We start from the raw sequence: 1,087 nt of genomic DNA, 5'->3' as shown, positions 1-1,087 counted from the left end.
GTACAGATGAACCGGTTTGCAGGGCAGAAATTGAGGCACAGATGTAGAGAACAAACATATGGACACCAAGAGGGGAAAATGGCGGGGGGGGGGTGGGGGGGGGGGGGCTGGTGAATTGGGCGATTGGGATTGACATGTATGCGCTGTTGTGTATAAAATTGATGACTAATAAGATCCTGCTGTATAAAAAAATTTTTTAAATTACAAGCATTTAACAGTTTATTTAACCATGTAGTTTGTAGCAGAATACAAATGGTCTTAAATTATTACATTTTTTTTGGAGTGATTATTGTATCAAGAAAATCATACTTTACCAAAACCACAGCATACACTTTCAAACACTGTTTTCAAAGAGTTTCTGATTTTCAACTTAGGAGAGAAAAATAGCCTTTCATGACTGCATCTTTTGCATATAAGATGCATGATAGACTATATTAGGCTCTTCACAAGAACTGCAACATATTCATTCCCTTCTTATGTCACCAAAAATAAGCACACAGTGTAAATATGAAACAAACAAAAAAGAATAATAATTGTTGCAGGCAATCTTGTTTCAAATATTTTCATCAGTTGCTTCACAGAGCCCATTAAAAAACTCATACTAACTCAGGCAGGATTATTTCCCAGGCTCTAAAACACTGCCAAAAGTTTTATGCCACCAGGAAGCCATAGCAATCTGGTTCCAAGGATAGAATAGAAAATGCTGCATACAAAGCATATACCAGACCACCTCAATCTGGTATTAAAACTAAGGGACAAAACATCCAGGATCTCTGTGGTCAGGCTATGCTCTTTGTCACCCTGGTCACTCAGGAACCTCTGAAGCTTCTTCCTGGCCATTTTCCTGGGCTGCACTGCTGACTGTTCCTTCACCTGCCCTTCCTGCCCAGAGGAAACCCTTGGTAACCTTTAACCTACTTTCTGTCTCTATGAATTTCTCTATTCTAGATATATCATTAACTGGAATTATACAGTATTTGTCCTTTTATGTCCAATTATTTCATTTAAAACAGTGTTTTCAAGGTTTGTCCATGTCGTAGCATGCATCAGGATTTCATACCTTTTGAGGGCTTAATAATATTTTGTT

General features: G+C 38.0%; 1 pseudogene; it reads right to left on the bottom strand.

Annotated features, from left to right (window-relative positions):
- Positions 1–365: 365 nt before the first annotated feature.
- On the bottom strand, positions 366–840 carry LOC103082743 (vesicle transport protein SFT2A pseudogene; annotated as a pseudogene).
- Between the last annotated feature and the right edge of the window lie 247 nt (positions 841–1,087).

Source organism: Lipotes vexillifer, unplaced genomic scaffold (genome assembly GCF_000442215.2).
Source record: "Lipotes vexillifer unplaced genomic scaffold, Lipotes_vexillifer_v1.1 scaffold440, whole genome shotgun sequence".
Classification (NCBI taxonomy): Eukaryota; Metazoa; Chordata; class Mammalia; order Artiodactyla; family Lipotidae; genus Lipotes; species Lipotes vexillifer.
Note: the sequence above shows the minus strand (reverse complement) of the source record. Positions and strands in the feature narration are given on the sequence as shown.